This window comes from Suricata suricatta, chromosome 7 (assembly GCF_006229205.1).
Source record: "Suricata suricatta isolate VVHF042 chromosome 7, meerkat_22Aug2017_6uvM2_HiC, whole genome shotgun sequence".
Taxonomy (NCBI): Eukaryota; Metazoa; Chordata; class Mammalia; order Carnivora; family Herpestidae; genus Suricata; species Suricata suricatta.
Genome location: NC_043706.1, coordinates 105118428 through 105133094, shown reverse-complemented (window position 1 = coordinate 105133094; position 14667 = coordinate 105118428). Strand labels below are relative to the sequence as shown.

The 14667-nt window shown below is 34.7% G+C and overlaps 1 long non-coding RNA gene across 1 annotated transcript in view; it reads left to right on the top strand.

Moving 5' to 3' along the window:
• The window catches only part of LOC115297149, a 37146-nt gene extending 29109 nt beyond the window's left edge, over nucleotides 1-8037 (top strand). Inside the window, exon 3 of the long non-coding RNA XR_003911306.1 lies at nucleotides 7905-8037. This is a non-coding gene — a long non-coding RNA (uncharacterized LOC115297149). The remainder of the gene's footprint in view (nucleotides 1-7904) is intronic.
• The last annotated feature ends 6630 nt before the right edge of the window (nucleotides 8038-14667 follow it).

The window sequence follows — 14667 nt, the reverse complement described above, 5'->3', positions numbered from 1 at the left end:
AACCCGAAAGTATTAAAGAAAGTAATAAAATCACATTAGTAATATTTGTAACACTCTTAATGTTTTGGGGAAATCAAGGTAAAGACATTGGGGAATGTGAATGCTGCCTTTTTAGTCAAAAAATTAGAGGAAAAAAAGAGCTGGAAAGGCATAAAAACGGCCATGTCATACACACTTCACAGGATGCCAGACAAGACTAAATCAAGGCTCATGTCATCCAAGACACAGGGAGAAAGTTCATGTAAGTTCAGCAAGCCACACTGAATACAGCAACTGGCACTGGATTATCAGAAGTGATGTTCTTTAATGTGTTAGTTAAAAAAAATTATATTTTCCTATATTGATAGCAGTAAATTTAACGCTAAAACTTGTGGTAGTTTGAACCATAAATTTATGAAATGGGTATATATTTCTATTTCTTGTTTTTATCAAAATGTAAGAATGTCACCATAGAAACCAAATCACAGAGGTTATATTTACTAATAATGCAGCTCTTGCAAAGAAAACCTTCTAAGCTTTTATTAAAATGTATGTACATATTTTTATTCCATCTCAAACTACATACTTTAAATGTGACTTAGAAAGAAAAGGTTGGACACTATTGGGAACCTCAATGAACTATAGAATAATCTTCAATCATATGTGTGAAGAATTCACCATTTAAAAAAAATGTTTATTTATTTTTTAGAGAGAGGGAGACGGAGCATGCAAAGCAGCCTCCATGTTCTGAGCTGTAAGGTCTTGAACTAATGAACCTGTGAGATCATGAGCTGAGCCCAGAAGTTGGATGCTTAGCTGACTGAGGCACCCAGGTGCCCTGGAAATTCACCATTTTGAAGCTACTATCTCCTCGGCAATCAAGAAAAGTCACTGATTTCGTAAAGTAGAAGCTGAGTATGTTTACAGAAATTAGCACTTTAGTGTAGCTAGAAATATTCTCTTGTGATTTCCACTGTCATTATAAAATACTTTATGAAATATTGGAAAATGGTATAGTAATGTAAAATTGGAATTAGTATGATAAGACTTACTATCACTTTGCTCTTTATTTTCCTCTTTAAAAGCAAATAGACCCCTGCCACCATATAATTAGAACTTAAAATATGATGCATAGAGTCCTTAAAAGAATTCTGGATTCCCTTGGACATGGAGAGGTGTGGAAGGATTCCTACAATTTATCAGATCACTCAAGCTCTCCCCTCCTAACTTTCTATTGTGAGCTCCTTTTCACTTAGTAGAAGATGATACTCTTCCTGTATTACTCGTTCCAGGTACTGAGTGAAACATAATTTATAAATGTAAAGTACAGCAATTTTGTAAAATTAAACAAATATTGTATTATAACTCAAGAAAAATGACAAACTAGGGGAGTCAATTTAAGCAGGACTATTTTAAAGGTGGATCAGTTTAACTAATAAATAAGAACAGAAGTGATTAAAAACAGTTTTATTTTTGGGATATACTGTCAATTTTATGTAGTGTCTTGATGAACAAAGGACTCTCATCCGACACTATTTTAAGTAGTTTAAAGTAACACATAAGAAAGTTTAATTTAATTGGTATTTGTATTCTTTCATGAAAAGCAAAACAAAAAGCCAAAACCAAATCCTAAAAGTAACAAGTTAGTGATAAATAGTGCAAAAGTAATCGTAGAATATTCTCTGACATCTATGAATTACTCTATAATTTTTTGTGAATAGTTAGTGTGCTTTTAACATTACAAAGACTTAGTTTCTAAATTCCATGACCAATAAATAAGTGTTAAAAAACAGCCTCTAATTTTCTGTGCTTGTAATCTGTTTCACTAATAAAATTTTTAAAAAATCATTATATAGACAAACATATAAAAATAAAGTACCAACTGGCAGTATTTCAATTTTCACAAATACTAGACCATATAAGTTACAATTGGAAAATTCATAGAAGGATGAGTGAAGGATCAGTTGACAAAAGGTTAAGAGTATCTGAATATTATTTGATAGTGGCAATTACTATGATTTCTAAAAACATACTGAAGTCACACCCCAAATATAATTTTCTGTAAAACTCAAATCTGAGCTAATCTTAATATTGAACAATTAGAAGTATATTCAGATGCATCTCATTTGGTGGCAAATACATTAGCAAAAACTAAAGTTCAGTAATTAGCCTTCACAGGAAAAGTAATTTTCAGGATAGATTATTACCCAGTGACATGTATGGTTTAACATATTCTAATCATTTCTAACGGTGTATTTTTATAATCAATACAAATAAAAAATCTATAAATTAGCTATTATTGCTTTCTTTAATTCTAATAAGGCATAACTTCATATGTCAAGTAGGTGAATTGAGATTTAGTGCCAACACAAAATTCGATTATGTTAGAAGATATTTAAGGGGAAACCAGTTTCTTTGAATTTTTCCTTCTAGTGGTTAACTGTGTTCCCGGGTTTATGGCCCCCTTTCTCTTTCTTCAAAGCCAACAATGGTGGGTCAAGTCCCTCTCACATTGGACTTTTCGGACTCTTCTATTATTGTATCCTTTTGATCTATCTGGGAAAAACGTCTGTTTTTAAGGACTCATGTGATTAGAATGGGTTCATCCAAATAATCCAGAATAATTTTCCCATTTGAAGGTCTTAGTCACATCAGTAAAGTCACTCTTAGTATATGATGTAACATATTTGAGGGATTAGGTTATGAACATCTTTGGGGGGCTTTTATTCTGTCTACCACACCTTTTGAATATAATTTCTGGAAAAAACACAACTATAGATACAGAGACTATATTAGTGGTTTCTTGAACTGGGCATGGTATCAGGCTTCACTTAAAACAGACATGAGAGATCTTAGAGTAAAAGGAGTTATCTAAAGCTGGATAATAATGATACTTGCACAATTTTAAAGTTTACTAAAAATCATAAAGCTGCAAAGGGCAAATTTTATGATATGTGTGTAGTAGTTCAATAAAACCGTTAAATATTTTTAAATCAATGAAAAAAACAAAGAAAATCATTTATTGAAGTAGTTCATATATTTAAAATAAGCAGTGATTCATATAGGGGTCTCATATGGGATTTTTGACTCTTAGTAAATTTCTATGTTCCCTAATCAGTTGAATGAGTATTTTGGCTTCGTCAATAACACACTGTATTTACATATAATTTCTCATCTGCTGATCTTAAACATATTCTTATCATTACATCACCTGATAGGAGTGAAAAATATAGTGCACAGCATGAGACTTCTGAATCCAAAGAAAGGACAAAAAAAGGATTTTCTTTGAATACCTCCATTGAGGAATTAAAAACAGGGAGACAGAAATGCCAGGATCAGATCTCTGACTACTTCATTCCATCATTACACATAAAACTATTATTATTAAGAATCATAACAAAGTCTGTCACTTAATTTTTTCTTCATAAATATATGGTAAATATTTGTTTTACAGTTTCCCTTGCATAGCAAGTAGTAACTCACATCTCTGAAAATTTTATATTTTCCCTAAGTAACTTATTATAGATAGTCTTAGTAATTCAAAAAAGACTGTGTAGTTGATACACATTTACTCCAGAAGTACCCAGGAGTGGTCTTTTACTCTGGTGAGGAATATAGAGACATACTTTGTTCATTTATTAATGATGACTCATTAATTTATTCTCATTCGCCTTAAGGTTTTGAATGAGTCAGCTGGCTGAATTGTGTGAAATGGTGGGTGGTACAGCAGGAAGTCTGATGCTGACATATTTAACTGTAAATGTTAACACCTGATTATGGATATTCCCATGATCACATCCATTCTGGTTTTACTTTGTGCCTTAAGCTCTCCCAGAGCTGGAGGTGTAATGTTTATATATTGCTTTGAAATGAAAAGTATATCCAAAGAGAGTCTATTATCATACTGCAAAAGCATCCACCTAAAGCTTGCCACACAATGTGGATAAGTGAGGGCCCTAAGTGGCCATGCCAATATCATCTCATCTTGAAGTTCAAAAATGTAACATTCAACACCTAATTTCCTAAATTCTTCATTCCGTAAATCAAGAAAGCTTGACAGTTTCTCTGATTTATTTTCCTTTATTATTTCTTTACTCGATTTTTTCCTATTCCATTTTTACTATTTTGGATTTTTCAAAATCCCTTAACGTTGCTGGTCATACATTGGCTTTTAATTTGGAGGGTGCTAATATATTTTTGTATGTATTGATGGTGTTGACAAAAATGTCAAGAGCTAAATAGATATTTTTCCTTGGGAAATGCAATTTTAGGGATATATATCAGTGTCCATATCTCATATATTCCTCATCAAGTAGAATTTCGAGGCAGAATTCTTTTTCATTCTATCGATAACCATAAACGATGAAAGGTATACTCACTTAGAATGAAGTGAAATAATGCTTGAATCATGAATAAAGATACAGATTCTTTATTTCATTAAGGTTTTGTTGGTCTAATTCATTAATAGATTTTTTTAAGTTTATTTATTCTGATAAAGAGAGGGAGCAGGGGAGGGTCAGAGAGGGAAGGAAAGACTCTCAAGCAGGGTTTGTACCGCCAACACGGAGCCCAATGCTGGGTTCAAACTCAGGAACTGTGAGATCATGATCTGAGCCGAAATCAAGAGTCAGCCACGTAAGTGGCTTAAGCCACTCAAGCACCCCCGTAGATTTTTGAGTTTTAAAGTTCTTACCATAGGGATTTAAAAAAATGCTGTTTAGTAACAAGTTAGAGAAATTTCTGTTGCCAAAATAACTTTGAAATTCACATAATTAGAATTAGACGACATGTATGATCTGCAACCAATTTAAGGTGTGCTATTAAATACACCGTAACAACATCAGGATTTACTTTCTACCTGTTTCTTAGAGAATTTGTCTCTCCACAATCCAGCTTTTGAAACAATCCCACAAGACAGCCTCTGGTGTTCAGAAGAGACAAGCCTAGGCAGAGGAGAATTTTTGTCTTAAGACATGAATAGTATCAAGAGACTGGAAGGACTCTTGTTTTCTTCCTCTCATCTCAGTTTGTCAGAGGTTACAGCTTCTTACCGAAATTCACTATCAGTGTCCCACTGTTTCATTTTTCTGGTGATTAGCAGAAATATATTTTTTAAAATCTCAGGTATTATTTAGAGACAACATAGTATCTTAAAACTAGAATTAGAAGATGTGGCAGAAGGAACACTGATAGGAATCTGGGAAACTGGCTACCTGGGTTCTTAATTGATTTTTACTGAAACAAACTGTATGATTCAGAAAAAAATTCTCATTCTTAGCATACATTGGAACTGACTCCATGAATCCAGTAAAACTAAGCCATAAAACCCTTTTAAGAAGTAATAGATATATAACAAATCAATAAATTAATGAGCAGAAACATCATCTTTGAATTTTCGAAACTGGATTTCAATTTACAGGGCTGTTCTTGAAATCACAGGTGTCCTGGAATGGGTAAAAAAAGGAAGGAGCAAGGAGAATCATGTGAAAATTTCTCAAGAGTAAAACCTGTCAGAAATATGCATAATTCTTGAGTTTTCCACACCTAATTTTTGATTACTTAGAACAACTGTGGTCAATAGTAATTCCACTACTGTGTATTTATCTAAAGAATACAGAAACACTAATTTGAAGGGATAGAGGCACCTTTATGTATATTGAAGCCTTATTTACAATAAACAAATTATGGAAGCAGCCTAAGTGTTCATCAATTGATAAATATGTATATATACACACATACACACAATGAAATATTATTCAACCATGAAAGAATAAAGCCTTCCCATTTACAACATAGATGAATTGAGAATATAATGCTAAGCGAAATAAGTTAGAGAAAGTCAAATACCATATGACTTTGTACATATGTGGAATTTAAGAAACAAACAAATTAACACAGCAAAAAAGAGACAGTCCAAGAAACAGATGCTTTACTATAGAGAACAAATTGATGATTACCAGAGGGAAAATGGATGCAGTGATGAGTGAAATAGGTGAAGGAGGATAAAGAGTGCACTTATGACAATGAGCACTGAGTAACGTATAGAATTATTGAATGACTATATTGTACACCTGAAGCTAATATAACACTGCATATTAATCATACTAGAATTAAAAAACAACTATAGTCATAAAGGGCATGAAATTTAGATGCCAGCACTCCTTTAATGAAAAGGAGAAATGAGAAAAAATGAATTTCAAAAATGAGGCAAAAACTTTAACTTTCCCTTGGCTACCCCACCCCCAGTGAGGCCAAACCAAACATATGTGGGGTTTTGCCAATTAGAAGTACAGTAAAAGCTTGGTTTTTGAGCATAATGCATTTTGTAAATATATTTGTAATACAAAACATTTGCATATCAAAGCCAATTTCAAGAACCATTGGCCCAGCTAAGATCATGGTGGCATCTGGTGTCATGTACTACTTGTATTGAAAGACATCATTCATTTGTCAAATTAAACTTTATTAGAAATGTTTACTTATCTTGAAGAACACTCACAGACTAATTACATGCAACCTAAGGTTTTCTTGTAAATAATTTGGGTGTGTATGCCTCAGTCAGTTAAGCATCTGACTCTAGATTTTGGCTAAGGTCATGATCTCATGGTTTGAGATAGAGCCCCATATTGGGCTTTGTGCTGGGCATGGAACCTTCTTAAGATTCTCTCTACCACTCCCTTTGCCCTTCCTCTGATCATGCTTTTTCTCTCAATCTCTCTCTTTCTCTCTCTCTCTCTCTCTCTCTCTCTCTCTCTCTCTCTCAAAGAAGGAGAAAAAGGAGAAGGAGAAGGAAAAAGAAGAGTAAATAGTTATAGGTATTTCAGTTTAGAAAAATTCACTGAGGAGGATTTGATGGGGCAAACTCAGACAAAATCCAAAGACTATACTCCATTAGCATTTTATCCCCACCTATCTTAATGTTCTTTTGACCTTGTTTCAGATACCTCAGTTCAAAAGCCAAGCATCTAAATGGCAGAACAATAAGGAATTATGTGGAATGGTAGCTTTATTAAAAACTAGAGGAGACGTATTAAGCTGGTGGCTGTATTGGTAGTTATTGCTGACCTTGTGCCTGGTACAGTGGTTGGTACACGGAGCGGACCTAAAGATTGACAAACAGACATACCTAAGTAGGCTTAATTTAGGTCAATTCTATCCCTGTTTTTTGGCAAAGGGTCAATCATGTAAGTGACAAACAGGGGTTATGGGAATGGTTTATTTAATCTCTTGCTTTATCTGTCTCTCCCTCCAACCTTTCAACTAGCATTGATTGCTCACTGCACCTCCTGTGACCATATTTTCCTGGAATCTCTACATCACCAATATTACTCACGAGATAGAGCATTTAAAAATAATAAGTCCCTTGACCAAAATATCTGTTACTAGACCCACAACTTGAACTAAATCATCAAACCTCAAAACCCATGGAATTTTAAAATTGGGGGTTGCTGGTGCTGAATATTTTATGATTTTTTTTTCCTTTCTTGTACTTAAAAACATTCTGTGTTTGGTACAAATAAATATTCCACAGATACATGTTAGATAAATGACTTTGTGTGTAAACTGTAGGCTGTAGGAGGAAAAATTTTATGGTGAAATTCTGCTGGTTTTCACAAACCCTAGATGTTTTGTAGCTTTTTCAAATTTATCTATGTTCTCAAATGGACACTGTTTTATTTCATGCCACATGGGCAAATCAGGTTTCAAGAATTTATCTTCAGAAGGAAGAGCTTCTTGTCCTATACAAAAATAGGGAGCAGAAAGAGGTGGAATTTCCTCATGAAATCAGCCATCAGCATGCTGTGTTTGTTATGAACCCTCAAAGTCAGTTAAGTTGAGAACGCTAGTGTACTATAGCAAACAGAGTTTTATTGAAGATCAAAGCCAAGCAAGTTGCTTTATGTCTTTCTTTTCATTTCCTGTAGGTGGTGAGCTCCTGAACTGTACTAATTACCAAAGTCTCTGATTAGAGGCAATGGGTTTCCTTCCTGCTACTGAAAAATGTCAAAAACCAAGCTGCCTCTGGATAGACCTCATTTGTGAGGATTCCAGGTGGTTCTAAGGTGGTAAGAATTACAATATATTTTGTTTCAGAGATTCTTTGACATTCTTTATTGCAGCTTATTTTTAAATATCCGTAGTAGTTTATTACCATAGTAACAAACATAGTAGTAGTAGTTACCATAAGCAAATTAATTTGATTATTTCTAATTCTAAATTACCAATTTTTAATTAGAGTTAGCAGTTAACAAGAAAATTGTACCTAATCCAGTCATAAATTTTATGAAAAACTTTAATAATTCTGTGTTATGCTAATTAAATTGCAAAATTTAAATTGACCATAAACTGTTTTTTATGTTGAACTTTAAAAAGTATGTATGAAGAAAATTCTTACATATGTTTTATTTTCAGACAGAATGATCGTTTATACATAATTTTTTACCCATGCAACTCCAAAGATAAAATACCTACACCTTATTATCACTTGAGATTTGATTAAATGGTATTTTTGGATAACCTGGGTGGCTCAATAAGTTGAACATCCAACTCTTTATCTTGGCTCAGGTCATAATCCCAGGGTCGTGCGATCAAGCCTTATGGGGCTCTGTGCTAAACGTTGGAGACTATAATTCTCTCTCTCTCTCTCTGTCTCTCTTTCTCTCCCTCCCTCTCCTGTGCTCACTCTCTTTTTCTATCTAAAATAAAAAAAAATAGGGGTGCCTGTGTGGCTCAGTCAGTTGAGCATCTGACTCTTGGTTTCAGCTCAGGTCATGATCTCACAGTTTGTGAGATCGAGCCCTGTGTCAGGCTCCACACTGACAGCAGGGAGCCTCTTTGGTATTCTCTCTCTCCCTCTCCCCTACTCCCTCTATCAAAATCAATAAATTAAAAATTTTTAAATAAAAAAAGTAAAGGGTACCTGGGTGGCTCTGTTGGTTAAGTGTTTGACTCTTGATTTTGACTTGTCATGATCTCATGGTTTATGAGATTGAGCCCCATGTCATGCTCTGCGCTGACAGCACAGCCTGCTTGAGATTCTCTCTCTCTCTCTCTCTCTCTCTCTCTGCCCCTCCCCTGCCTAATGATCTCAAAATAAATAAATACACTTTAAAAAATAAAATAAATAAATAAAATTTAAACTATCACATTTCAGTAGATGTTCTAAGTAAATACAATAATAGTAATTAATATTGTTATTAGCATGTGAGATGTGAGATAGTGCCTGAATTAGATAAAGTTTGAATAAAGAACTATGAGTTCAGTATAGAAGAACTTAATACTGGAAAGTTAACTCAAAAGCTTCTAGTCCAAATTCTGTATATAACAGGTGAGAAGATTAAGTTTCAGAGCAATAAGCTGTGTCAAAAATAAAGTTAGTTAGTGGCTGAATTGAGACCACAATCCATGTCTTCTACCTTGAATTCACTACCTTTATCCTCTGTTTTTCCTGATAATACTATTATATTATTGAACTATCCATACAATTATTAATTTAAATAGAATCAAGGCAAACCTTGATATACAGAATTGTCCTTGAATATATTTTGTATGGTGCTGTATATTTTGTAGGCAAATGTTCAATTACATATTGCTTACACAGAACTTATTTCTGTTGTACAAACAGAATTATGACAATACAGAAAATATAAAAATAAAATAAGAACATACCCAATTTTAACCATCACAATACACAATTTGCAGTTTTTATTTCTAGGACCCATGCATACATATTTTCTGAAGTTGTAATGATGAGGTAATATGATCTTTGTTCTGTTTTATTTAATTAACATTATATCATGACATTTTCATGTTATTACATAATGTTTAAAATTATTACTTTAACAACTACATAATATTTCATTGACTTGCTTTGATATTTATTCAGCTTTTTCCCCTTTGTTGAGCAATTAGATCATCTCTAATGTTACTATAAATAACACTGCAGTGAACTTCTTCATGCATATTTCTTTGACACACTGTTTTCCTTTGAATTAGTTTTCTATTAATAAATGATAAGTTACTTAATTTTAACTGGATATCAATATTTAGATATCAACAAGCCTCGTAGTATATTTTGTTAAGTTGTTTTCTGAAGAGGTTATATCCCATAACTAGAAAAAAAGTCATTATAGGCTCGTTTGGTTAAATAGCACACCCCCTGAGCCTGCTTAGGATCCTCTCTCTCCTTCTCTCTCTGCCCCTCCCTTGCATGTGTGCTCTCTTACTCACTCTCTCTCTCTCAAAATAAATAAATAAGCTTAAAAAAAATAATTCAGCCCCACCTTTCCCTGAAGTGGACCAAGGCAATGGAGAAGCCACAGGCAGGACTGGCTTTGTCTGCAGAAACACGTCCAGACACGTCTGAAAAAATAACTTACAGGACATTCCCTAAAAATGACTCCAAGTTGGTTTTTACAGACATTTACAACAATACAATTTTTCAGTTAGTATGGTCCTAAGGAGCTAGATTTTTAATAAAGTTAAAACACTTCTAGACCCAGAGGCACCTGGCTGTCTCAGTCAGTTACGAGACCAACTCTTGATTTCAGCTCAGGTCATGATCTCATGGTTCGTGAGATTGAGCCCTATGCTCTGTGCTGACAGAGGGGAGCCTCCTTGGGATTTTAGCTCTTTCTCTCTCTCTGCTCCTCCCCACCCTTCTTTCTCTCTCTCAAATTAAATAAATAAACTTAAAAAATTCTATACCCTAGAAGGGTAAAGGATTAGCTTATACATGTACCAAGTATAGTTTATATGATTAACTCCCATTATCAGTCTATGACAACATAGACTTAATGCTTCAAATAAGTCTTAAGATGAAAGGTTGAGCATATGAGACTCTTTTGTCCATTAAGTGAAAGAAAGTAGACAGCCAGACTTAAATCTCTCATATATCATAAACATGTGTTCCCCAACACACACATACACACACACACACACACACACACACTAAAAAAAGCCATGCTTTTTATAATTTCACAAGTTTTTTAGGACTCAATCAGACCCAAGACTCACAGGGTTGTGGTGATTTATTTGCTCATTATTGCTCAGCATTTTTCTTCCTCGCAAAAGCTATACAGCTACCATTTATTGAAAAGCTGCTATGTCCTAGCCACTTTCTTAGGTGCTTTTTGTTCAGTACCTCATTTAATCCTCACAACAGCTCTATATACTTCTTCTTTCTCTCTTTTACATTTGTGGAACCAAAGGCCCAGAATATTTACATAATTTGCATAAACTCACAAGTTCTGTGTTAAGAGGCACAGAGCCAAGATTTGCCCTTCTCTGAATGAGGTTACTCTAGGAAGTACTTCCTAGTGTGGCACAGTCAGGGCGAGGTGGTGCTCTCTACATCGATATGCTAACCTTGTTTCTTTTCTGTGGTATCTTTATCCTCTTCGGATTTTTCTATTCATAAAACTTGAAAAACCTTTCAGTTGATTCTTTTTTTCATAATGTCAGTCATTCTGGATATTTATTCTGCTGTTAAATGCATATCCAGAAAAACACAAATGGAAACCCAACAGGACCCAGAATGAACTCTATATCTTATGAAATGATGTATAATATTTAGCACTCAATCTTCATGACTAAATACACTAAAGTCACAAAAGATATTCCAAATCAACAGTTTTGTTGGCAGTGAAATCTCAACAATGTTAATTCAGATTTTAACAATCACTCTGATTTATCTCTTTAGATTTAGGTCCCATAAAAGCTAAAGATGAAGTCTTATAGCTGAAATGTCTCTAAATACAACTCCTAAAAAGTAATTAAATCTGACAAAGTGTTTAGGTCTGAGAAATTTTTAGAGAAAAAAAGTAACAAGAATGTACCTGTGTCATAGCACAGTGACCTCAGTTTTAACAATACTTTTCCTCAATTAAGATGATCTCTCAGCAAATTATTTTAAATTACTCAGAAGAATTTGAGTATGTACTATTAGTTGCAATGATCTCAGTGCAGAGCTGAAAAAAATCTTTCTTTTCACGGCTTTGGAAACTTCCTCCAAGGAAGGATTAGATGAATTCTAAGTTTTTATAGTTTGAAAGAATTCTGTCACAAATTTCAACTCAAGAGGAAAACATCATAAGTTTATAATTATGTTATTAGTGAATATTTAGGATAAATGTTTAAGATAAATAAAACTCATAGTCAGAACTCCCTCCAAAATTCACTTTGTGTCTATTATAGGTGGAAATATATGGGCCATAAGCATATCTTGAACCTTTTACTGTGAAGAAAGAAATTTTACTACACATTCAGCTTGCCTTTATATAGGTAGTTAAACTTTAAATAGTTATGTAGTTATAAACATAGTTATATGATGCATTAGGTCCTGTAAGGGGGAAAAACACAATTCCATGTAGCTACACACAGGCCTTGAAATTTGCTTGTAAATGGTTTGGCTCTTAATACTAATTTCTCACAGAGAAATATTTCAAATTATAGCCTCTCCCCACCTGAAACCCATTGAATGTATAATTAAGTTGAACTGTGGTTATTATATTTGAGACAGAGCTCTGAGTTCAGGGAGGAAGGAGACAGAGAACATACATTTACTGCTTTCCCATCTATAGGGCTGTCTGTGGATAAGATTTTGAGATAGGCAATATATGTCGTGAATCTTTGACTTTATGTTTACATAAATATATAAATGAATGTTGCTGCTGAACAGGTTTTTGAATACTTATACTCATTTGCTTGTTTAAACTCTGCTTATTGGTCCACTACCCAATACCAGCCTACTTCCTAAAGTACTCTGTCTTTCAAAATATTCTCACACCTCTCTTGTCCCTACTGCAGTGCCTTGCCCATAGAAGACACTCAATAATTACTTACTGAAAAAATAAATGAAATAAGAAACATAAGAAGTAGGGGAGCCTGGGTGGCTCAGTCAGTTAGGCGTCCAACTTTGATTTTAGCTCAGGTCATGATCTCACGGTTGGGAAATTTGAGCCCCACATGGGACTGCCAGTGTGTAGCTTACTTGGGATTCTCTCTCTCCTCACTTTCTACCTGCCCCAAATAAATAAGTAAACATTAAGAAAAAGAAGATATAAAGAAAGTGAAAAAAAGAAGAGGTGGCTTTCATGGATCCTATATCTTATAGCCTCTTCACTTTCCCTACATTTACATTCTCAGATATTTTCCAAGTTTCATACGGTGGTTTTTCTTGAGAATGGTTCTCCTGGAGGCACAGACTTGAGTTCCAACAAGTGTGCGAAGGCAGGGTGGTAGGGCAGGAGAGTGGATATTTTATGCAGATTTTTAGATTCAGTGTTGATGACTTTTAAATAGTGAGTCTGTATGACTCAAAAGGCCATTATGAATTATGAGGAAACAAGGTAAACACACAGTTGTCATGGGCACAGCAATTCTAGTCTTGTTTCATATATGCTCTGGGGACAGGACCTTAAAGCAGTCACAGTTCTGTCCTATCCAGCACACAGAAAGGTACAATAGAACAGTGTCTCTACAGCACAGTGCTCTGCTCAACTGCAGTTCACAGCCAACAAAGCTCAGTGCTAAGTGTGCTGCTGTGGTAATTCACGGGCGAGGTGCCTCCTTAGGCCTTTCCTGTGCCGCATACCTATCTTATTGCTAAGCCGTTTCTGGTCAGAAATCCTATGCACATGCTCTTGTATGGTAAAAAGGAGACTTCCTCTGAACAGAACTCACTCAAGGCCCGACATGGGCACATGGCAGGCTGCTGGCCAAAGTGTGCCCACTAAGCCCCTGACAAATGAATCATGAATCTGGGTGACTGGAGAGACAAATGTTTACCATGGAACAGTAACAAAAAAGTCTGGGCTTTTTGCCATTTAGGGGGGAAAAGCATATAAACATTCTTATCCTTTCCTGGATAGAGTTTGAAGAAGGTACAGTGCACTTAATTCAGTCTTTGGATGAACATATTGATGAAAAGTGGGACTTTTTATAGATTCACAATGAAACTATATATACATATAAAAAGAAGTGATTTTTCTTTCTCATGATGACTAATTTACTTTACCATAAAATGGAGTAGGATGATGATGTTCTTATAATTTCACTCTTTCCTATTATATCCCCTCTTTTTCTAAGACTATACAGCAAACAGCCTGAGTTACTACTCATTGAACCCCACAAATGAAGGCGGAGTAAGATAATATTTAACAACATGGGCCTCTGGGGGCACCTGGGTGGCTCAGTCAGTTGAGCACCGGACTCTTTTGTTTCTGCTCAGGTCATGATCTCACAGTTTGTGAGTTGTAGCCCCACATCGGGCTCCACGCTGACAGTGCAGAGCCTGCTTGGGATTCTCTCTCTCTCTCTCTCTCTCTCTCTCTCTCTCTCTCTCTCCCTCTCTCCTTCTGTATCCTTCCTGCATGCTTTCTGTCCCTCAAAATATAAATAAATTAATTAATTAATCAGAAGAAAGCACACCTTAAAAAGCAAAGAGCATGGCTTTTATAGTCAGGCAGAGTCGTTTTTGATTTCAGCTCTGCTACTGTCTGGTCGTGCGACTTTTAGCAGGTTGTTCAACATCATTCTCTTTGTTACAGTCCTTGCAACTAGACAGCATGTGTTAAGCACTTACAACAGTGCCCGGAACAGATTAAGTGCTCAATAAATGTTATTTGAAGATTATTTGTTTACTGACATTATTCCTAAAATTAATATTAGCATAAATTTTCACTACAA